Source organism: Schistocerca gregaria, chromosome 1, assembly GCF_023897955.1.
Source record: "Schistocerca gregaria isolate iqSchGreg1 chromosome 1, iqSchGreg1.2, whole genome shotgun sequence".
NCBI lineage: Eukaryota > Metazoa > Arthropoda > Insecta > Orthoptera > Acrididae > Schistocerca > Schistocerca gregaria.
Window position 1 is genome coordinate 1,203,680,933 of NC_064920.1, and position 25,439 is coordinate 1,203,706,371.

Sequence of the window (25,439 nt, forward strand, 5' to 3'; positions counted from 1 at the left end):
CAATGGACACACCTGCTAACGATATGTGCTTTCAAACTTAAACAGTCACCGCTCTATGCCAATGCTTCCTTTCCAGTTTTGCACTTATACTTGGCTATACGGGCGCTATTTCTAGAACTAACCAGATTCATCTACCGATGCGATTCCGTCGACCGTAACCTACATTACTCGAACCTGTTCTGGAAGAAGGCAGGAAAATCACTTATTTTTTTGCCCAAGGGGAAGCGTATTTTCGTGCAGATATCAGGACGATTTCCAATTATTCTCGTGGCATGTGAATTACTTTCAATTGCACAACAACAGTTCCAGGAAGTATTTGACAATTACTCTTCCCGCATTACCACAAGCTCACTCTTAAGCCTCTGCACAGTGAAGATCAGAAATGAGTCACGTGCACTCGCTTTCAACTCGGCACCGAGTGCTCTGACGTCACATCTGAACTCGCCGTCTCCGTGTCCCGCAGCCCATTCGTCACCTGAGCCTTTTGTCGGCCTCAAGTGGTCTCGACTCGCTCAGAAAGGACAGCGAAGGTTCGCAAGTACAACCGCGGACTCACAGCATTCCCGCTACATAAGTATGCTAACCGTTTTGAAAGAATTTTCCGTCATTAAACAGTAAATTACTATTCATATATTTCACGCAATCATGATTTCAACTTTATAGCTATTCCAAGCGCAAGCTAAAATGTCGCACAATGCCCGACCTGCCTAAATGACAGAAGCAAACTATAAACCAAATTAACGACTGATCGGTTGGCAGCCAATATTGTTCTGCTTTACACACATTTATATAGATAAAACTGGTATAAATATATTTTCATATTTAATAGCCCTTCAGAGAACGGGTAATAATTACACATTAGCGAGCTTGTAAAGGCAGTACCAGAAAACATGACATGAATGAAAAGCTACCCAACCCGCTGTTAGCCCATAAATGCAAGTTGTCATGACCAAACCATTTTTTTATTTTTAGTTTTTTTATCGCAGGGGAATAACACTGACATTGGTCTGTGCCCAGTTTTCGTATTATGGAGTACACTCGTTTTCTCACGGTAGAGGTGGAATATACAAGAATACAATAAATTTGTTTGCACTGGACGAAATTTGTCTGTTTTCCGTCTGAACCGTGGACTGTAGCGTCGAACTTATTCCAGATATCATTCCTCGTCTAATGGAACACACTTGCAGTTATGTACTATGCATCAACTAATTCTCGTCTTACGCCTACTACAGTCTCACAAAACATATGAGTGATACCCGTAGTCTTTTACTACGGCAACGTACTTGTAGGATCAGCTTCACGAACTATCTCTTTTCTGATTTCCTAAATCCCAAGAACGACTATGAAAGTCAAGCTTACGTTCGTTTTCCTCGAACAAGCACCAAACGAAATTTGTGATTAGTGGGAAAATTTATTTAAATATTTATTAATTACACTGATAACCGGGCACCACCTCACAGATTATTTGGTGATCTAATAGAATATCAATCCACATATTGGATATACAATAATCATGATAAAGCTCACTGAAACATTATTACGGCGGAGGGGGAGGGGGGAGGCAACTGACCGATTTTAAGGGTCCTGACTAGGAAGCGGAATGGCGCTGTGAGATTCACGTGCCAGCATTCAAAGTAACTGTGTTTTATTTAACTCAACAGCTACGTAAGTGAGTGTTTCTTTTAATGGGGAAATATCCTAATTAAAACCAACATTCACACAGATGTTAATACCCTTGCTTGGAATGGTGGCGCGTGAATCTCGAGGTATGGTACATTATACAAAGCAACAATTGAACCGACGCCTTGGGGGGGGGGGGGCAAGTCTGCAAAATTACTGGTTGCAGTTTATCAGGATGACACACACACCACGTTCACACTGTCACTCACACAACAAAAGATAAAATTAAAAGCTAGTTTCCCCACTCCACATGCAGCTAACTGGGTCAAAGGGCGTCTGGCTTGGGTCAAAGGGCATCTAGCTTTAACTGTAAATCTCAGAGAACAAAGCAAACTTCCGAAATTCCGTACAACTCAGTAATTTTGTAAATACATTTATCAAATGTGAGCACATCCACTCCGCGATGAAACTGAGGATTCAATTCGACCACGAGAGGTGTTCACATCGAACTGGAGCCTCATGGTTTACAAAGAAACGCACGTAGTACAGCAGAGTAGAGGCTAGTAAGTCCGCGGGAAAGAAGCACAAACTGGACGGAAAAATTAATACAATTTAACACAAAGCACACGACACATTCATACATGATAGGAAACTAACTAAAACTTTACATCGCGCGGTGGCTCCGCTCGTCCATGCCAAGTTGCAGTTGCACAAAAGATCTCATCAAATAAACTGAATATTAATTAAATAAATACCGTTCCCTGACTGAACTACTTGGTGCGGCATAATTATCAACGCCACACACCAGAGTGATTACGGGAAACTCAAACAAAGGTAACTCTGACACATACCGACTTAGCAACTAGACATGCTTCTCAGCGTATCCTCATTGGCCGGTGTCCTAGGGAAGAATAAACTAACCTGCCCCGTCGCCGGTGTCTACACAGCCATCCCGAAGGGTTGAGAGAGCGTAAGCGTTTTCTATCTGTACCGATATCACAATGGATGCTGACCAGTGGCCACTAATGCCTCTCTGACCCGGCGTAACCGTATTCAAACCTCTACACAAAGGTTAGCTAAATTGCTCTTAACATTCACGGAAGCTCCTAGCAACTAAGAAAACTCGAACTTCCAGTTGCAGACAAGCCGCACATTGAATGCCAGAAGCCGACAGTGGGGGCAGGAACGGTGTGACATGAATACGTGGTAATGGATTACACACAGACGTACGGAACATACTTATGAATTTGAAATTGAAAAAGAGATCTCCTTTGGCGTTGAAATGGCAGTCAGAAATGCCGCTGCAATATCACGCACTCTCGTCGATCTTTCTCTCCAGGCATAGTCGTACCGAACATCTGAGTCGTTAAGAATTGTAGCGAAACCGAAGGTTGCTTTCCAAAATCAATGGAACGTTTAATACTAACTTGCCGTGAAACACGCTAATGTTACTTTCTGAGAGGATTTCTAAGTTCGACCGTGTATGTGTCTAATGGAAAAGGGTATCGGACTATAATTTCGAATTTTGTGAAGTTAACAGAAAAAGCTAATGGGCTTTAACATTGAGTTCACAGAATTGGTGAAATCATTAATGACGAAGTACATCGAAAAAGTTCAAAAAAGGCACCACGTTTTGTATTATCGCGAAATATGGGAGACAGTGTCACAGAAATGATACAGGATATGGGATGGTCATCATTAAAAGAAAGGCGTTTTTCGTTGCAACGGAATCTTCTCACGAAATTCCAATCACCAACTTTCTCCTCCGGGTGCTAAAATATTTTGTTGACACCAACTTACACAGGGAGGAACGATCACCAAGATAAAATAAAGGAAATCAGAGGTCGTACGGAAAGATATAGGTGTTCATTCTTTCCGCGCGCTATACGAGATTGGAATAATAGAGAATTGTGAAGGTGGTTCGATGAATCCTCTGCCAGGCACTTAAATGCGATTTGCAGAGCATCCATGTAGATGTAGATATAAATGAATGAAGAAAATATATACCGTCGTGAGCCTAATTAGGCACATTAATTTGCAAATATATTTTTGAGAAAATTGAATACTAGTTATTGAAGTTACTTTTGTTGAGATTTCGCTTTGAATAGCGAACAAGAATAGAAACTAACACAATGCACCCTGTGTTGCGCGTAGCAGCAGTTACCAATGACACACACACCAGTAAGTTGTGAGAAACAAAATTACACCGAGCTCATGCTAATGACAGTCACACTTCTGTCTTCACTGACATGAAAAACACAAAGACAGATGAATAACATCTTAAATACACTGTTTAAGCTCCTCTACATATAGCAGTTATCTTTAGAAACAGTAATAGTTCAGTTTTTTTCTTAACAGCTGGAGAATATGATGGGGGCCCATTAACTAGAATAGTTTCACTAGCCAAGGATCTCTGATTATTGCAATGGTAAAAACTACCACTAAAAGCTAATCATTCAGTTAAATTGCTTTGCAAGGTAATAAAATACAACACTAGGCTTAATTAACTTCAAAAGGCACCATCCATGATGTGCGTAACTTCACTTCTAACAGTACTACCGTAGATCTCTTCATTAAAGCTTTATATGCAGTTGAATTTTAATCATTCTTGGCAATATTTGCACAATCTTGCACTGTAATCCTACAAAACTATATTTCAAAATAAACTAAGGATACTTTAGCAAAAGCCTATCCAACTTCACTTTTGTGGTTTTAGCTTTTAAATAATTAGGCTTTTCACTTTCCTATTAATTGATCTTTGAATTTTTGTACTTGTACTTCCCATCTTAACAACGCCACTTGGAGTAGTTGATTAATAAAGCATTCAAATGTTACTCTTACTTTAACTTTTGCTACTCCTTTTATTTTAGACAAAAAAACACTTTTAACCACATAAATGCAAGAGTTGCTTATTTAAATCAGGACACTCGGTTTTAGTAGCAATTAGGTGAGGACCCTGAGTACGTTCGTGATTAGGATTGAAGTTATGGTTTTTGAAAACTAATTGCCGTTTTATGTGATTATTATTGAAACAACACACAAATTAAGTGGTCCATCGCCATACACATTACTTAACTGAATATATGAAGTTTGCGAAGCAGTGGCCAAGATTGGTGGCGGCTAACGGTACTCACGGCTCTGGGTGTGTGCGAATGCTCTTATAGAACCTCTTGTTGGCGTCGGATTTTCAACATATTAGAGCCGTTCCACTATTCCGTGAATACCAAATAATAGCCAGATCGACATCCGAGGCACATCCCTTCTAATGCAGCATCCAATTGCCTCTCTTAGTACCGTCGAGGTGTACCGTGCAAAGGCTAGCCACACACTGCGTGTCGTTCACACAAAGGAGCCGCTCAGTTCGACGGCCAAACCCACCTTTTACATCGCGCCGAGCCACTTCCGTTGCGGAGGGACTACCCTACAGTGTTTTCATGTTACAAATACAAGTGCCCTAAGCATAAGCCAGCTTTTAACTAACATACTTCTTTCATAAACATTTTCATATTTCAATAATTTAGAATTTCAATATATTCTTTTGCTTTTTTCGTATATACCGGGTGATCAAAAGTCAGTATAAACTTGAAAACTGAATAAATCACGGAATAATGTAGATAGAGAGGTAAAAATTGACACACATGCTTGGAATGACATGAGGTTTTATTAGAACCACCCCATATTGCTAGACGCGTGAAAGATCTCTAGCGCGCGTCGGTTGGTGATGATCGTGTGCTCAGCCGCCACTTTCGTCATGCTTGTGGCCTTCCAGGTCCCCAGACCTCAGTCCGTGCGATTATTGGCTTTGGGGTTACCTGAAGTCGCAAGTGTATCGTGATCGACCGACATCTCTAGAGATGCTGAAAGATAACATCCGACGCCAATGCCTCACCATAACTCCGGACATACTTTACAGTGCTGTTCACAACATTATTCCTCGACTACAGCTATTGTTGAGGAATCATGGTGGACATATTGAGAATTTCCTGTAAAGAACTTCATCTTTGCTTTGACTTTCTTTCTTATGCTAATTATTACTATTCTGATCAGATGAAGCGCCATCTGTCGGACATTTTTTGAACGTTTGTATTTTTTTGGTTCTAATAAAACCCCATGTCATTCCAAGCATGTGTGTCAATTTGTACCTCTCTATCTACATTATTCTGTGATTTACTCAGTTTTCAAATTTATACTGACTTTTTGATCACCCGGTACATAACAAAACTATAGTTTTCATGCCATACATCAAGGAGTTGAAACAACACAGGATGCACACTTCATAAATTGCAGCTACACAGTTACTTAAAATAAACCTACTCTTATTCGATGTACGTGTTACAAACGGCTCATGTGGAGACGATTCACGTAGCTTCAATAAAAATCGGTGATTAAGCCTCGTCAGTGCTACAGGCAGACCGTGTATTCACCTTCCGTACGAACAATAAGCCATAACCTGTCTGCTTGAGCAATAGAGAACGAATCGACGAGTATGAAGGGACCGCAGCGCCACAGTTTCCAGTCTCGTCACACTAGTGCAACTATAGCGGCAACAGAGAAGGACCGTTAGCACTGACGTAACAGCCGCACCTTGATTTGTGTAGTATGCAACCCGCAACACCAGAGTCGAACTCGCTCCGTTTCTCATCTCTAGCGTACGGGTGACATGTGTAGCTTTTGCGCTATTGCGGTTCCTTGTTCCCTAATTACTGAGGCCCAAATTTTTAACCAAACGGCGAAATGTTCAGCTTCTAAGTAGATTATCTAAATGTTAAACATCCTGCTAATTATAAACGGTAGGCGTGAAGAGGACTATTTTAGTGGTCGAAGTGGAAACTGTTCGTGTATGTATTAATTGATCAGCTTCCGTTATCCTATGCGGCAGGGCAGCGTGTGCAGACAATGGATCGCTATCGCGATTTAAAGGTGAACTTAGCATCCTAGAGCCTCTTGTGGATTTCCTACTTGGAGACGTACAACATGGAGATAGACTGTGTCGTTTCTCTCATGACAACCACTTGAAAGAGTCCCTCATGACAACCACTTGAAAGAACGGGCCAGCCTGATGTCCAGAAACAGATCGTCTTGAAAAAAGGAAATATTGCTGGCGGTGTAAATGATCGCCTCCACTAGTACGAGAATTTGGACACATCGTTAATGTAGGTAAATTTGGCGCAGAAACGAATTTAAAAACGAAAGCCTAAGAAAGATATAAACGAAGCCATTTACATCAACGTCTACCAGACTACTGTGCAGTTCACACTTTAGTACCTGATTGAGGGTCATCGAACAAACTCCAGACTATTTCTCTGCCGTTCTACTCTCGAACAGCGCGCAGGAAGAACGTACACTTACAGCTCTCCGTGCGAGCTTTGATTTCTCTTATTGTATTACCATAACACTTCTCCCTACGTAGGTGGGCATCAACAAAATATTTTCACATTCAGAGGAGAAGTTTGGTGATTGAAATTTCGTGGAAAGGTCTAGCCACAACGGAAAACGCCTATAACTGCCTCTCGAAATCGTGCCTATTAAGCGTGACACTCTGCCCCCTATTTCAAGATGATACAGGGCGAGATGCCCTGCTTTGGATTTTTTCGATGTCGTCCATCAATCCTAGCTGATGAGGATCAAATAACGTGCAGCATTACTCTAGCAGAGGACGGACAAGCCTAGTATAGGCAGTCTCTTTTAGAAGATATGTTACGAGTGTTATGCTAATAAAACTCATCTTGGGTTCTCCATCCCACAATATTACCTTTGCGACCGTTCCAGTTTAAGCTGTTCGTAATTGTAATCCATAGGTATTTAGTTGAATTGACAGTATGATTTATCGTGTAACCGAAATTTAACGCATTCCTGTTAGTACTTATGTGGATAGTTTCACACTTCTCATTATTCAGAGTAACTGCCACTTTCCACACAATAAAGATATGTTGTTTCTGGTTTGATCTTCTGGTAAATTTACTAGACGATAAATGATACCATTATCTGCAAACAAGACGGCTGCTTAGATTGTCTTCTCAATCATTTATATAGGCTCTAGCTTAGCAACAGCAGATCGGCATTTAACATTCGCTAGGGGAAATCCAGATAACACTTGTGTGTTACTCCATGACGGAAATCCATTAGTACGAATTCTGACTTTTCTGACAGGAGTCAAGGATCAATCAAACAATTGGGACGATACTCCACAGGTAAGCAAATTTCATTAGTAGTCGCTTGTTAGGCACATTATCGAAAGCCTTCTGGAATCGTAGAAATATGTGATCAATCTGAGATGCCCTTTCGATAGCATTCATTAATACGTGTGAATAAAGACATACTTGTTTTGCACAAGAACGATATCTTCTGAATCCGTCATGTGTGTCAGTAGATCGCTTTCTTCGAGATAATTCATGAAGTTCGAACACAGTGTATGTTCCAGAGTCCTACTGCAAATCGACGTCTGTGGTATGGGTCAGTATACTCCTATTTCGTTTCTTGAGTATTAGCTTAAGCTCTGAAGCCTTGCAGTCTTCAGTTATGGATCTCTCGTCGAGAGAATAGTTTTAAATGACTGCTAAGTACGGAGCTATTACATAACCATACTCTGGTATACAAGGTGGACTGAAAGATTTGTGTTTATCATGTTATATATTCTGCTTCACTGCTCACTATGTTGGAATATTTGTTTCGTCTTCTTTGGAGGAAGCCGTGTTTAGTAATTCCGCTACAATAGCACTGCTACCGCGCAATGACGGTATTATTCTGACTTGCCACTAGCGTACTTTAAATACGACCAGAGTCTCTTTGGATTTTTTCCCAGATTTTGAAACAAGAGTTTGGCCACTCTTAAAAGGTTTTTGCGTTCTTTTAAATGTGGCACACTTATTTCGATTCTTCTGCAAGAGTGTTCAGACTTGTTCAGTGCACCGTGAGGCATCAGTACAATATATAATTGATTTATTTGTTTTGTATCTCTCAACTGCCGTCGATACTACACACATCAAAAACATTCTTGCATCTAACCCAGTTTCCAGAACTCCTGAAAATAGACGTCCAAAGTGGATATTGGATCACAGTCCCTTTGACTTTTTCGACTATTAGACGGAGGGGGTTCCACAGCCGATCAGATCCAGTCATTCCTCCAGGAAGGAGATACACGGCTCATGTTGTCTGTAGTTCAACCATGCCTACACGGTGAATACCGCGGTTCGATCGCGTCCGCCAGGAAGGGCACCAACAAGGGAAGTGTCCAGGCGTCTCGGAGTGAACCAAAGCGATGTTGTTTGGACACGTAGCAGATACAGAGAGACAGGAATTGTCGATGACATGCCTCGCTCAGGCCGCCCAAAGGCTACTACTGCAGTGGATGACCGCTACCTACGGATTATGGCTCTGAGGAACGCTGACAGCAACGCCACCATGTTGAATAATGCTTTTCGTGCAGCCACAGGACGTCTGTTATGACTCGAACTGTGCACCACAGGCTGCATGATGCGCAAATTCACTCCCGACTTCCATGGCGAGGACCATCTTTGTAACAACGACACGGTACAGATGGGCCCAACCACATGCCGTATGGACTGCTCAGGATTGGCATCACGTTCTCTTCACCGATGAGTGTCGCATATACCTTCAACAGAAGAATCGTCGGAGTCGTGTTTGGAGGCAATCTGGTCAGACTGAACTCCTTAGACACTGTCCAGTGAGTGCAGCAAGGTGGAGGCTCCCTGCGTTTTTGGGGTGGAATGGGTATGTCATGTCAGACCAAATCGCACGGCTTCTGGACAACCAGCTTTGTCCTGCTGTCCCTGTCTCAGGTCCCACCTCCAGTTGGGAAGGACAGAGTTGTCTTCCTTACAGATCGCCTTATCCACAGTAGTTTGACAGCCGAGTGGCCCAGGACAAATGGATCTGAATTGCGTGTGTAAGTGTGTTGCGGACAATACTAAAAGCAATCATACCTTTTGATGGGGCTTTCGTCTAAACGCACGAGCCAGCAACTCAGTATCTTGGTAAAGATGCAAGAAACTTGTCTATATGGTGGCGTCACCATTCATTTCAGTAACTTTTGTATGGTAAGTGACAACCCACTAACCACTACGATGGTCTTCAGTCCGGTACAATACTTGACAGGACAAATAAATAGATTTTAATAGAGTTATGTACGAAACACTATGACCAATGGCCAGCGCCTGAGATTCAATGCCGCCTTGTGCCCTTCCGGGCACGTAACGTGGTAAAGAAAGTACAGGCAGTAGGCAAAATTATGTGAATACCTGTACTTACTTGCCAATGGTTTATTAATAAGGGGTTGGACCCCAATTTTCCCGCAATACAGCTAAGATTCGTCTTGGAATACTGCCATATAATGATTGCATAGCCTCCAGTGGAATTTTATGCTACTCTTCGATAGAACCTCTTCTGACTCCTGTAATGACGAGGGAGGTGGAAATCTGCTCCACAGTATGCGCTCCAATACCGCCCAGAAGCGTTCGATAATTTTTCAAGTCCGGGGACTGAGTTGGGCAGGGGCCGGCCGTAGTGGCCGAGCGGTTCTAGGCGCTTCAGTCAGGAACTGCGCGACCACCAAGGTCACAGGTTCGAATCCTGTCTCGGGCATGGATGTGTGTGATGTCTTTAGGCTAGTTATGTTTAAGTAGTTCTAAGTTCTTGGGGACTGATGACCTCAGATGTTAAGTCCCATAGTGCTCAGAGCCATTTGAACCATTTTTTGTTGGGCAGGGAACACGCCGCAGTTCAATTGCATGGCCCTCATACCACAACTGTACTGTCCTGGCTGTGTGAATAGGTGCATTATCGTCCTGAAATATGGCATCATTGTTGGGAACAACACCTGAATCATGGGGTGCACCTATCACCTAAAATGTTTACATAATCGTTGGCTGTAACATGTCGTTTGAGAGTCACGACGGGACCAGCAGGAAACTACGGTGCCCCCACCATCACACTTCCACTTCCACGCTCAACCGTTGGAATAAAGCAATCAGGATTGTAGGCTTCTTTTGGCGTAAACTTGGCCCCATGTTGGAAATAACGAAAACGTTGACTCGTCGGACCATATGACACGTTTCCTCTGGTCAGCCGTCCAGGACTTATGTTCCTGACACCATGTTTTACGCTTCTTTGCGTTGGCTGTCGTTACTGATGGTTTCGGTATAGCAGCTCGTCCATGAATATTCGCTTCGTGGAATTCTCGGCGGACAGTGTCGATAGATACGGGATCTCTAAGATGGCTATAGAACTCTGCAGTCGCTTAAGCCGTCAACGTTTTGGGTTGTTTCAACACAATTCGTGATGGTTACTGATGCTCCAGCTAATTGGGCCCCCACAATGTGCTGTCTTTGGAACTCTGCTGGGTCTTTCATTGCACGTCGACCTGGGCCTCTGAGCGCAAATAGGGAGTGTGCACTAGTCGTAAAAAATCTGCACTGATGTCTAGTTCGTAATCAACACGCACCCTCCAGTGCGACACGTACCTTACCTGCATTGTTGACTAACAAACACAACCAACTCGTTACTGCCGCTGTTCACATTATTTTGCCTATCCCCTGTGCATAAACGGAGCAGAAACGAAAGAGGAACCGTTATAGCGACGACATTCGCCGCACATCGCGTGAGCCAATGATATAAGAGGCTTTGAGAAAGTGTAGAAAGCTTTGAACCGGCGCATGGGAGCGATGGACTGGGAAACGGCCAAGCGCGCCCGCTGTTCGTGTGCTACTGTCTTGAGTATCTACAGCAAGTGTTTGGAGGGGAATGAAATCTCGAGTAGATGATAATGTTTTAGGTCACAAAACATGTTCGGTCTGTACAGGAGGATATGTGGCCATTTGTAGCGTATACTACGACCGAATACAATGCTTATGCAAGCACAAGTGTTTCGCAGCACACCGTTCAGGACACATTACTGTCATTGGGACTCCGCAACAGACACTACAAAGTGTTTCCATGTTGAACCAGTAACATCGTCAACTACGATTACACTGGGCATGGAATCATCGAGATGGGAACGTGGATCAATGGGAAAGAGTCGCAAGGTCGGTTGAAACACGTTTCTTGTTATACCAGGTCGATGCTTGTGCCGGCATTCGGGAGAACGGCTGCTGTGGACATGCAGGGCGCAAGCCATTGAGGGGTGTGTGATGGAGGGGAGGGGTGGGGGTCAGAGAGAGCGGCAGTATTATCCGACCGGGGACGTTCGCCAGGGGTTCCTATGGTCACCATGACAGCTCTGGCCTACGTGAAGCTTACTGTGGACAACCTACATCCCTCCACGCTTACTGGTTTTCCCGACGACAATGGTATCTTCCGGTAGCATATCTGACAGAGTCATAAAGACGGAACACTGCTACCTCGAGTTGAGAAGCTTGGTGGTGAACTAGCACTGATATCTCTGGCACGAAATTCACGTGATCTGGGCTCGATGGAACACGTCTGGGACGTTATGGGGCGCCACCTCCACCCGCACAAACCAACGGCCGACAACGTACGAGAATTCATGACCTGCACGTAGAATACTGGTGTAACACATCTGGCACTCCACCAACGACTCGGCGAATTCATGTCACGCACAATCGCTCTTACACTGCGTTACAAATGTGTCTCAACACGCTCTGAAGCAGGTGTTATTTTCCATTTCTGGTAAGACGTATTTAGTCACGTAAGACGTAAATTTGTATTACAGTTTGGAGCATGGCTGTTACTCAGTAACTGTATACTACACTCATGCGCATAAATTAAACATAATTGCAGAATGTGGTGCCACACAACGTGGAACTACACAAAACTGGTGCGAACAGCATAGGCACTTAGGAAACACACACGACACAGATCTGTAAGTCCACGGTATTGGTGATAAGTTGAGTAAACCCTCCCGAAACACAGCTGCTGCGCATGTAACCCGACATCAATATGGGATATGATCACCATGCACACGTACACAGACCGCACAACGGGTTGGCATACTCTGGATCAGGTGGTCGAGCAGCTGCTGGTGTATAGCGTCCCATTCTTGCACCAGTGCCTGTCGAAGCTCCTGAAGCGTCCTAGCGGTTTGAAGACGTGCAGAGATACATCGACCGAGAGCATCCCATGCGTGCTCAGCTCGATGAGGCCGTGCATTGTCATCCATTATGAGGAAGGTGGGACTCACTGCACCCCTGAAAAGGCGCACATACTGGTGCAAAATGACGTCCCGATACACCTGACCTGTCACAGTTCCACTTTCAGGAAATGCAGGGGTGTACGTGCACCAATTATAATCCCACCCCACACCATCAAACCACGACCCCCATACAGGTCCCTTTCAACGACAATAAGGGGTTTTCATCGGTTCCTGGTTCACGCCACATGAAAACCCTGCTAGAATCACTGTTTGGAGTATACCTTCAGTCATCCGTGAACATAACCTGGAACCACTGTTCCAATGATCATGTGTTCATGACATCAGTCTTTACGGGCTCTCCTGTGACCAGGGGTCAGTGGAATGCACCTCGAAGGCCTCCGGGTGAATAAACCATGTCTGTTCAGTCGTCTGTAGACTGTGTGTCTGGAGACAACTATTCCAGTGGCTGCGGTAAGGTCCTGAGCGAGGCTACCTGCAGTACTCCGTGGCCGTCTGCGGGCACTGATGGTGAGATACCGGTCTTCTTGTGGTGTTGTACACTGTGGACGTCCCGTACCGTAGCGCCTGGACACGTTTCCTGTCTGCTGGAATCGTTGCCATAATCTTGAAATCACACTTTGTGGCACACGGAGGGTCCGTGCTATGACCTGCTGTGTTCGACCAACCTCCAGTCGCCCTGGTGTTCTTCCTCTCAAAACGTCATCAATATGTAGTCTTTGAGCCATTTTTAACACACAGTCACCATTTGCACGTCTGAAAACGTCTGTACACTTACTCGCTGCACCGTACTCTGACATGCATCAACAAACCTCTGCGCATGTGGACTGCTGACAGCGCCACCGTACGACGACCGCAGGTCAAATGCACCGCACTGTCATACCCCGAGGTGATTTAAACCCGCAAATTGCCCACCAGTGCGTTGTTTCACCACGTATCAGCATTATTCTTAATTTGTGAGCATGGAGTGTAGTTTCAACATGGGATTAAACAGCCAGCAGACTTGAGTCTGATGTTCCCAGCTGGGCACACGTGGCATAGGTTAAAACGTTTTATTTTTCTTTTGTCTTGAACATAGCTGGTCCAAATTCTGACTATTGCTTTTTTGGAATGTAATTTTACGATTTAGCAACATTTCACTCTCACGAAGGCACCCCTAGTAGCTGTCGAAATCTATATCAATGTTATCTACGGTTCAAACGCAACTAGCTGCCTGTTTAATCCTATGTTGTAAATCAGTATTTCTGTACAGTGCTAGCTTCCAAGGCTTGTTAATCTCTTCACACCTTGTCCTTACTTCTAGCTTCACGCTGTAGAGGAAGCGACTAGTGTCACGACGTTCTGCTGGCGCATGTTAAGTCCAGAAGAGTAAGCTGAGGGCGGTTCTATTGTGTAAAAAATTCAGCCAGTTAAATTTCGTTATCTGCATCCTCCGTGGGTCATAAGTGCGATCTGTTACTATAATGTGAGACGGGTCTGTTTTACAATTATTGTAGGAGACGGGTCTGTTTTATAATTATAGTATGATGTTGCACCTAGGGGATATCGTACCTAGTAACATGGAATGTTTCGATCTAGTGACTGATTTTAGAATCACTTAATGGAATAGCGCGCTAGAGAACGCCATGTGCATTAAACGCCTTCTTCTACTGTTTTTGTTGTTTCTAGACATGAGGTTGTGTTTTGTGCAGCGTCTGTAAATATTTCGAGTTCTACACATTCAAGTGCCTTGTAATATATTAAAGCTATTTCAAATATATTATTAATTCTTCAGTTACACACTTTAATGCAAGTAAAATTCTAAATCAGTTAATGGTATAAACAGTATTTCTACCTGCATATTTTAAAGAATAATCAATGTACTACTCTAGCGTTTCCTTCGTTACAACGAGTAAGCGGTATAATCTTAATAATCTCCTCTCCGCAAAACTTTGCACTCTCTCTCCCTCTCTCTCTCTCTCTCTTTCTCTCTGCTTCCATCCTCCCCTTCTTAATTTCCATGAGTTAATTTAGTTATCTGAATCTTTCTTTTGATATTTTCCAAATGAACAGTAATTTGCCTAACTCATAGAACTCTATAGCTCCACCCAAATAAAATCCACAGTTAGTACGCCATGTCAGCTTGGTAGTAGATATATCTATTTACACTATTAAGAATATATCTTTCTGCAAATATTTAACTTCGTATGTTTGTTACTTCAGCGTTTACTCTGTTACAACACGTAACAGATGTAAGTTTAGCAAACCCACAGATCTAGCGTATCCAAAATTTAGCTCTCCATCTCGCGATCCTTTCATCCTCTATCTCTGAATCCCAACCAGAATTGTTATTAATTTTTAATTTTACCATTGTTGGCAACTTAATTCCTCCACTTAAGATTTGTATCATGTCACTTGTTTAGATAAACGAGTTCAAGAGTCACACTATATTAACCCGACTGAAAAGTAATTGTGTACCACTTGAAATATTTACTCTAACGTATGTATTCAGCAACTCGAGCAAACGTATTAGAAGCAATAGTGTTGTTTTGTTATATGTCCTTTGTACTTAGAAATAATATTTCTGTTTTTGCTGTACGTTAGTTGTAATTAGTAGTTTCATAGACACCATTTTTGCTTACAAAATGTAGAAGATTAAATGTTACGCTTAACAACAGAGCGATGAGCCTGTGACAAATGGAGGTTTTCTATGTTTGTTGTTCTATTTTCACATTCATATTTATTTTTAGTTTGTTGTCTAAAACTCCGTGATATATACTCGCTGGTGATGCACCGTGTCCTGTACTCGGCCATGACGGTCCTCGAGGTCATAGCACAAACTTATAACAACTGATGATGGGCATGGAAGAGCCCGAAACTGGTTGTGTCTAAGTACTGAAAAATAAAATGAACTTACAACTGAAGCAGTATTTTCAACTTCTGCAGTAAACTTGTTGTTTCATTCGAAAATTCTATACTTTTTTAAACTATTTGTTGTCGAGTACCTTGCATCTTGAAACGGAAGAAGGTCTTTTACCGTGGAACATATACTCGCAAATGTACTGAGTTAATTTAATGTCTAAACAAATTTTACTAGTCTTGAAAATGAAAATTTATGTTAGTTTCCAACAGCTATATCTTCGAAATATATTTAACTTGTATTTGGTTTCTGATAATATTTCTGCACAATTTGATTTCACTTACCGATTATTTGTGTTTAGTAGAATAATAGTGTAACAGAAAGAAGTTTTCACTTTGCAGTGGAATGTGCGCTGGTGTGGTACTTCCTGCTAGTTAAAACTGTGTACCGGGCTGAGACTCGATCTAGGGACCTCTGCTTTTCGCGGGTAAGTGCTCAAGCATTACTCACGACCCGTCCTCAAAGCTGTACTTCCGGCAATACCTCATATCCTCCCAAACTTCACGGAAGCTCTCCCTCGAAACTTGCACTGCCGACCGCGGTGGTCTGGCGGTTCTAGGCGCTCAGTCCGGAACCGCGCGACTGCTACGGTCGCAGGTTCGAATTCTGCCTCGGGCATTGATGTTTGTGATGTCCTTAGGTTAGTTAGGTTTAAGTAGTTCTAAGTTCTAGGGGACTGATGACCACAGATGTTACGTCTAATAGGTGCTCAGATCCATTTACACCATTTGAAATTTGCACCCCTGGAGGGAAGGATATTATGGAGACGTGGCTCACCCACAGTCTGGAGGATGTTTCCAGAATGAAATTTTCACTCTACAGTGGATTGTGCGCTGATATGGTAGGAGGTGAGGTACTCATAGAAGTAAAGCTATGAGGATGATTCGTGAGCCTTGCTTGGATGGTTCAGTCGCTAGAGTACTTGCCCACGGAAAGCAAAGGTCCCACGTCCGAGTCTCAGTTTTAATCTCCCAGGAAATTCCATAATAACAGACAAACGACTGAACGCAGCATTGACAAGATTTCTCGATTTCATCGCTTTCAAATTCCAATGGAATATCTGTTGCTAAGTACATGACGATTCTGTACCTTGGAATGTGTTTTTGTATTTCGAAAAACCTTTATTTTCCGGAGTAATTTTTGTTATATCAGAAAAAGAGTGCAGCATATAAAAAGTGAATATCACCATTTACAAATGGAACAGGAAAATATTGTTATGTGTCACAGGGATGGCTATAGGTGGAAACCGGGAAAATGTTTCGAAGTCTATTAGGTCAAATTTTGCTTAAATTTAGTCAAAAGTTTATCAAAATATAAAATTTCTAGGTAAGGTGACAATTCACAGTCATCGCCGAGTGCCAAAATTTCGTTAGGCCCTCTCCAAATGCTGCATTGTGTTTATTCACTTGTAAAACCAGACATACTTACGCTCCATACTCTGCTGTCTCCACTCTTTTGTTTCGACTGACGTCTTAGCGTTTCAGAATTGGCTGCGCTTCAGTTGAAAACACATACCTGAAAAAGAAACATTTGTTGATAAAAACGTGCAGTCTTGAAATTAAGCAGTGTGACAGACTTGCTATAGCTGGCTAGAAGTGAGTCTGAGAAGTGTCCCAATGCATAACACTTTCCCCTACTCATAATGAGCAAAACATATGCCAACATGCTGACCATTCACATTATTTGTCCTCATACAGCAATTTATACTTAATTTTACTGAAGGAAAAAAATCTCAACTCCAGGAAGAAGTTCTGCGACATAAACGTAAGTTGTCAGGCACGTTTCTACATCTGAAAGCCGCGCGGTTTAGCCGAGCGGTGCAGGGCGCCTTGTGACTGTTCGCGCGGCTCTCCCTTCGCAGGTTCGAGTCATCCCTCGGGAATATGTGTGTATGTATGTGTGTGTGTGTGTGTCTGTGCGTAAGTTAGATAATTAGATTAAGTAGTGTATTACCTTAGGGACCGATGACCTCAGCAGTTTGGTCGCATAAGACCTTACCACAAATTTCCAATTTCTACATGTGAAAGTGAGACGGTACAGTAGTTTCCGCTCCATAAGCAGCAGATTTCGCTGCTCGCTCGGACCGAGAAATACAGAGGAGGCTCTGCCGCTATTTTTATTGTCCGACGCGGCCGGCCGCGGGTGCAACAGAACCCATGTGGACGGTGGAAAGAAATGTGTGAGGCTTCATAATACGTATTTATATGTGACGTGTATAATGCATTTCTTGTAGGTGAATGTGAATCTCACATCAACTTTCCTAATGCTCCTCACACCTTTCCATAAAGCGTGGGAAGTAGTTCTGTAGTATAGCAGTACCAACCTTATTTCTGGGTAGGGGACCAGAGAGACACCACAGGCAGGTAAAAGTCAAAGACGTTCCAGTGTCACAAGATTTGGGGTGGAGAGGTTGGTCACGGCCAAGTGGTTCGACTACCCCCTCCACCGGGGCCCAGGAATACCTCCGGGTGCCCGCTATATTCTAGGAGGTTACAGAAGACGGGTAAGTGAGCAGACGTGCCCTCAGTGCGTCTGTCTCAATGTTCACGCATGGAAGAGAGGTATTTGAATGTTTTTACTAATTCTTTTATTTTCAGCTTTGGACTGTGTAAGGAAATGAATGTTCCCGTTTAATTTCGGAAATTTGACCCCCTGTGTTAACGTATCTGGTCCCCAGTTTGCCCGTTATCCTCCTCACGTAGTGGATGTCCCATGTAAAATATTGGGAGACTTTGGTGGTATACATTTGGCCAACGCAATTCCGTCTTGCCCGTAGAAGTGTGCGTGCAAATTAGTATATAATATACCCGAGCTATAAGTTGTAAAATTGTAATACCTGTAAACTGGAAAAATTGCTGCAATCGCTGTAAAGTCGAGTGATAATGTTTAAAATAAATAGGTAATCAACTGTCATCAATCTTTAACATACCTTACAAATCAGAAAGAAGTCAAGTTAAAGGAATTCATTTAAAATAAAAGATACAGAATACAGGGACCCACACATCAGCGTGTGAGCTCTCCAGCCCCTTGCCTAGTACCGTACAGAAAGGGCACGCTCTCTTGGTAGCGCTCTCAAGCTCCCCTCCCCAGTTATCCGTTGCGCAATTTTCATTCAGGGCTTGACGACATCAATTTTCGTCTGGCGTTCGTAGGCAAGGAGGTTAGACGGAAAACTTTCAAAAGCTGATGTTTATTCAATTTTCGCACCAGTCGCATAAGCCTGGCGGTAGTGGCGCCACTGAGGTACGCCCCAGATCCATGCTGTAGCGGTCGCGAGCGTCGAGAGATCCGACGTCGTGATTTGTCGTTGGTCAAGAACGCCTTTGAGGCGACGAAGACGACATTATCAACACCTCATTGAGTTTGGACGAGTCCATGTAATACGGCTACGACAAGCTGTATGTGCCTTCTGCGATACTGCAGGGATGCAGCCACTGTAAGTGATTGCTGGCTGCGGTTGTGGCGACAATGTACGACCCCAAGAAGGAGCTCCGGTGACCCGAGCGGCACTACCGGGAGGGAAGACTAACGTGTTCAGCGTATGGCTGTGAAGCACCAGCAATCTGATTACCTGTTGGCACCACAGTGACACGACGAAGTGTTGCAAATCGTTTACTTCAAGGACAGCTCCGGCCCAACGCGCTGTAGCGTGCATTCCGCTCAGCTCAAATCACCGCCATTTGACATTTCAGTGGTGTCAAGTCCATTCCACTGAACCCAAACCAACGCCATTTACTGTTTCTGTGGTGTCAAGCGAGAGCTGATTAGAAGGCAGGGTTGACGTCTGTTGTGTTTTCTGATGAGAGCTAGTGCTGTGTCGGTGCCAGTGATGGCCGTGCGTTGGATGGAAGGAGCCCAGTTGAGGGCTGCAGCCAGCCTGTCTGCGTGATAGACACACTGGACCTACACCTGGAGTTATGGTCTGGAGTGCGATTTCGTATAACAGCAGGAGCAATACCGTGGTCATCACACGCACCCTGTGCATCGTATGTCAATCTAGTAACTCGACCAGATGTGCCACCGTATATGAACAACACTCCCTGCGTGTTTCCCAACAGGACAACGCTCGCCCACATACCGCTGTTGTAACCCAACACGGTCGGCCGCTGTGACCCAGCGGTTCTAGCCACTTCAGTCCGGAACCGCGCTGCTTCAACGGTCGAAGGTTCGAAGCCTGCCTATGGATGGATGTGTGTGCTGTCCTTAGGTTAGTCAGGTTTTAAGTAGTTGTAAGGTTTAGGGGACTGATGACCTCGGGTGTTAAGTCCCATAGTGCTCAGAGCCATTTGAACCATTTTAACCCAACATGTTCTACAGAGTGTCGACAGGTAGCCTCGGCCTGCTCAGTCACCAGATTGGTCTCCAATCCAGCACATACGGGACAACATCGGACAACTCCAGAGTCACCCACGGAAAGCATTAACCGTTCCTCTATTGACCGACCAAATACAACATGCATGGAACTCCATCTCACAAACCGACATCCGGCACACGTACAACACACTACAAGCACGCTTGCTTGTATGCATTCAACATTCTGGTTGTTACACTGGTTATGTCTCACGCTTACATTAAATGGTTCAAATGGCTCTGAGCACTATGGGACTTAACTGCTGTGGTCATCAGTCCCCTAGAACTTAGAACAACTTAAACCGAACTAACCTAAGGACATCACACACATCCATGCCCGAGGCAGGATTCGAACCTGCAACCGAAGCTGTCACGCGGCTCCAGACTGTAGCGCCTAGAACCGCACGGCCACTCCGGCCGGCCGCTTAGGTTAACCTGAGATCTTGCAAAGTTAATCACTTAAATATGCCGACTAGAAAATTATTGTACATTAATTAATTTTTTGTGTTGCGATTTTTTTCCGCCAGTGTATATCCTGTCGAACTCTCTTAAATACACACGTATACACACACACACACACATACACACACACACACACACACACACACACACACACACACACACACACACACATCACACTACCATATATTCTGTAATTCTTCTATGAAGTAACACTTGTCAAGAGCATATGATTTCAGTTTGTTTTTCTAGTTAATTTTATAGTCTTTCAAATCATCTACGTTTCTCAAAGATTTTTAAGGACGAATATTTCTCTTTCTGTGCAACACCAAATCTCAATGATGAATAACGTAATTTATTCCTCCCTCTGGTCTTACATGGACCAATGTTAATATTGTTTTCAAACTGCAACTGGTTGCTGGCAAGAAACTTCAGAAAGGAGTGCGAGGAGTTCGGTGTGCCACAGTGTTTAAAGAAGTGTCTAGAAGTATCTATGCAATGGACACCATGTATTATCCTTATTGCATGCTTCCGTGCAACGAAATTCTTTTTATCAAAGACGAGCTAACGCAGAATATTCCATGAGACATTACTGAATAAAAATAGGAAAATTCTTCTTCTTCTTCATTTGACGTATTAGGCAAACTGACCGTTACGGTACTCCATCTCTTGTACGGTCTTCCTACATTTTTTCTTCCAGTGCATTTACAATTGACAGCTTTACTGGGAATTTTTCTCCAACCATATGGTCTACATGTTCCTTCCATTTTATCCGGTATTCCTTCAATTTTTTCTCTTAGGTTACATATTCTTAAATCTCTCCTGTTAGCTTCTTCTTTTTCGATCTTCCCTTGCACACACTTCTACTCTTCTTAAGAGTCCCATTTCCTGACTCTGTATTCCACTTTCTTTCTATTTTTACTTTGTCTGCGTTCATTGGCTTTGTTGTGATACTTCCCATATCTGTGACAATTTCGGTGTTTGTGTATAGACTCTTAACAGCATTAAAGAGGTGAGACGGGTAACTTGTTCAGCCGTGATATTCCATTGCAATCCTCGATTCGCATTATCGAATACTTCCTCAAAATCCACAAAAGAAAGGTGGATTCCCCGTCTTTCTACAACTTGTTGCAGCGTAAAAACATGGTACATAGTTGAGTGTCCTTTTCTAACAGCTGATTGTTCTTCAGATACTAGCTTTCCCATGTAATTTTTAAGTCTTGTATTCACGTGTTTGGCATACAGTTTTTAGACTGGGTCTAGGAGTCTTATACCACGATTTTTAATTTAACTCTCAGCCAATCTATTGGTACCTTCTTATTTCTCCAACACGGATTAAATATTTGAAGAAGTTTTCACTGTAGGAATAACCTTCCATATTTCCACGTTCCATATTGAGACCATCTAAACCAGTGGTTTTCTTATTCTTTGTAGCTTTAGAGTTTCCGTCAGATCCTAACTCAAAAGGCCTGGATGATATTGATTTATTTTTTGACAATGTACCCTAGAAAATTCGGTATTATCCGTAATGCAAAGGTTTCAGAGATTAGACGTGCAAGAAGATCTGTAAAATGTGACTTACAGTTAAGCTTCTTATCAATACAAACACGTAAGAATGTAGAATGTTCTGTTTGATTTATTCAATTACGCAGCCGAATAATTTCTGCTGAAGAAAGTTCGCAGTTCGTAGTAATAGACGGAAAGTCATCGAGTAAAACAGAAGTAATATCTGGCGTCCCCCAAGGAAGTGTTGTACGCCCTCTGTTGTTCCTTATCTACATTAACGACATAGGAGACAACCTGAGTTGCCGTCTTAGATTGTTTGCAGATGATGCTGTCATTTACCGTCTTGTAAAGTCATCAGATGACGAAAACAAATTGCAAAATAATTTACACAAGATATCTGTATCGTGCGAAAAGTGTCAATTGACCCTGAATACAGAAAAGTGCGAAGTTATTCACATGAGTACTAAAATAAATCTGCTAAATTTCGATTACGCGATAAGTCACACAAATCTGAGGGCTGCAAATTCAACTAAATACTTAGGGTTACAATTACAAATAACCTAAATTGGAACGATCACATAGATAATATTGTGGGTAGGGAAAACCAAAGACTGCGATCCATTGCCAGAACACTTAGAAGGTGCAACAGGTCTACCAAAGAGACTGCTTACATTACGCCTGTCCGCCCTATTCTGGAGTACTGCTGTGCGGTGTGAGTTCCGCATCAGGTGGGACTGATGGATGACATCGAAAAAGTACAAAGAAGGGCAGCTCGTTTTGTATTATCGCGAAATAGGGGAGACAGTGTCACAGAAATGATACGTAAGTTGGAGTTGAAATTATTAAAACAAAGGCGTCATTCGTTGCGACGGGTTCTTCTCATGAAATTTCAACCACCAGTTTTCTCCTCAGATAGCGAAAACATTCTGGCACCCACCTACATAAGGAGAAATGATCATCACGATAAAATAAGGGAAATCAGGACTCGCACGGTAAAATTTAAGTGCTCGTTTTTCCCGCGTGGCGTTCGAGAGTGGAACGATAGAGAGACTGCTTGAAGGTGGTTCATTGAACCCTCTGCCAGGCACTTTATTGTGAATAGCAGAGTATTCACGTAGATATAGATGTAGACGTAGATGAGGTCAGGCCTTGTGCAGTACTGAACTGAATATAATTTGTTTTTATCTAACAATCAGTAATAAATTTTCAAGAAAATGCTATTTACGTTTTCACTTGTTGTAGTTAATCTATTAGGTCTGCACATTCAGCAAAGAGGATTTTTCTGAGTCTTGTGTAAACATTGGGAGATCATTACATTTATAAAACAAGAAGTGTGGACTCTACATAGATACCTGTGCTATACCTGTCGTAATTATCCCCCTTTCTCAAGATGCTGTTACGATGAGTACACAGTCTTTTAGTTGAGATCAAAACCAGTTACAAGTATGAACTCTGATACCACAATATTTGAACATCTCTGGAGAAACAATTGCTATTTATACACTAAGATATATATACTAAGATCGTATCTGTTCTTTCGGCCGCTTGACCATCTTCTTCTTGTGCGAATGCACAAACAGCGCCCGAACTCTTACGGGATTCGGCAACGCGCCGCGAGTAATGAGTATAATGGGCGGAGGCACTACGAATGTAGTGCGGGACAATACGTTGAGAATGTGGGTTTCGCGGGAGGCGTGCCAGAGGTAAATCCCTGCAGTCGCTCTATCCTCTGTGCCCTCGGTGGCTCAGATGGACGCCGGCACGGTAGCTCAGCGTGTTCAGTCAGAGAGCCGGTTGGCCTCTGTAATAAAAAACTGAGTGGAAGGATCAACCACCGCACTTGAACAGGATGTCTTGCGACGTCCGCAACGACCAAACACAACGACCAATAACGAACAAAAAATGGAAAAAAGATGGATGGAGCGTCTGTCATGTAAGCAGGAGATCCCGGGTTCGAGTCCCGGTCTGGGCACACATTTTCATCTGTCCCCGTTCATTTTACTGCGACGATTGATATTACCTACTTTTTCAGCCACGCAATGTAAGCTTTAGGAGTACCAAAGGCTAACCAGAGGGCAGTGAGAGGACCATTATGTCGTGGGAAACATCTCTGGTGTTCCAGCAGACACCTCCGCCGTCGCAAGTGCTCGCTGCACCTAGCGCAGATATCCCTGGGAATGCACACGCTGTGCGCAGTCGCCTCACACGGCCAGCTACGCTACGCTCCGCTCCCCCCTGTCCCGGAGCTGCACGCCTTTGCTTGTGTCCCACTGGAGCGCCCAGGCGGGTCACCTGGGACCCTCAGTCCGCCACGCCCAGTCGCCAGTTATTGATCGACAGGCGCATTAACCGGCGCCCATGCTATTTCATTACGGGTAGCGCGGCGCTCGTAACACGGCGTCGACGCCGCACGCCGACAATGGGCCACTTCAGCTTTTCCGTCTGTGCTGCAGCTCGCCAGATACAGTAGTACAGCCCTTCAACCGAGACGAATGAGCCAGCGGAAGTGGCTGAGCGGTTCTAGGAGCTTCAGTCTGGAACCACGCTACCACTACGGTCGCAGGCTCGAATCCTGCCTCGGACATGGATGTGTATGATGTCTTTAGGTTAGTTAGGTTTAAGTAGTTCTAAGTTCTAGGGGACTGATGACCTCCAAAGTGAAGTCCCATAGTGCCCAGAGCCATTTTTTTTTAGACGAATGCTGATCAAAGAGTCAGCTGCGACCATAATGCCACACAAATAGCATAGGATAAGGCGACAACACCGATACTAGCATAAGCATGGAGTATAATGTGTAGGTAAGAGCCACCTGTGACTGGCCACTGTAACAACTGGTATTCACGGTATTACGTCATACCTACATAAAGTCTTCGATGCCATGTTCGCTTTTAGGTGTAACAGTTTTATTATAGTAAGCGATTGCGGCTTCTGTGTCATTTTCAAATACCTACAAAGACATATCGACATAAACTCTTTGACAACACTTTCGTTTTTAAGTTCAAAGGGTTCAAGTGGCTATAAGCACTATGGGACTTAACATCGGAAGTCATCAGTCCCCTAGACTTACAACTACTTAAACCTAACTAAACTAAAGACATCACACACATCCACGCCCGAGGCAGGATTCTAACGTGCGACCGCAGCGGCAGCGCGGTTCCGGACTGAAGCGCCTAGAACCACTCGGCCACAGCGGCCGGCGATTTTAAGTGTAACAGTTTATTTGAAGTATTACAATTTCGGCTTTTGTGCCATTTTCAAACACCTAAAATGAAGTAATACGAAGCACTAGAAAAACATTGCATAAGAATAACACTATGCGCAACAAATTCGTGGTCTCTTAACACTTACATACTTATAAGATTTCATGTCATATTACGACAAGGAAATACGTTTAAAATAACGCTTTAGTTTGGCTGCACCGCTCCTGATGATAACAAAGCCAGCGGTTGCTATCGGCGACATGAGCAGAGGTATGTTAAT

The 25,439-nt window shown here is 43.4% G+C and overlaps 1 protein-coding gene across 1 annotated transcript in view; it reads right to left on the reverse strand.

Moving 5' to 3' along the window:
- The window catches only part of LOC126284778 (EF-hand calcium-binding domain-containing protein 4B-like), a 625,649-nt gene that overhangs the window by 390,032 nt on the left and 210,178 nt on the right, over positions 1–25,439 (reverse strand). The gene's annotated exons all lie outside the window — the stretch shown is intronic.